The sequence below is a fragment of the Penaeus monodon genome, chromosome 27 (assembly GCF_015228065.2).
Source record: "Penaeus monodon isolate SGIC_2016 chromosome 27, NSTDA_Pmon_1, whole genome shotgun sequence".
In the NCBI taxonomy this organism is placed as follows: Eukaryota; Metazoa; Arthropoda; class Malacostraca; order Decapoda; family Penaeidae; genus Penaeus; species Penaeus monodon.
In genome coordinates, this window is record NC_051412.1 from 29,649,797 (window position 1) to 29,650,276 (window position 480).

Below are 480 nucleotides of genomic sequence, written 5' to 3' on the forward strand. Positions count from 1 at the left end.
TGGTTCCTTTCAAAGGGGCTTCAAGTTTGAAGCAATATATCCCAAAAAAGCCTGTCAAGTGGGGATACAAGCTATTTGTGCTAGCGGATCATAAGGGAATGATATATGATTTTTTCCCATATGAAGGTAAAATACATCCAGTCAGCAGAGAAGGAGTTCCAGATCTTGGTGCTAGTGCTAACTCAGTTCTAATCTTAGCAGAATCTATCCCAGAAAATAAAAATCACAAACTCTACATAGACAATTGGTTCACATCTATACCTCTGGTTGAACATTTGGCAACAAGAGGAATATGGATTTGTGGGAAAATTCAAGCACGAAGAATCCCTGGTTTATCGTTCAAGGATGATAAGAAACTGGCTAATGAAGGACGGGGATCTTTCGATGAACATGAAACAGACAGTGGAGGTACAACTGTGACAGCCCTCAAGTGCGGTCTACTTAGCTTCCTCTTTTGCTACATCTGTTCCTATTGAACAA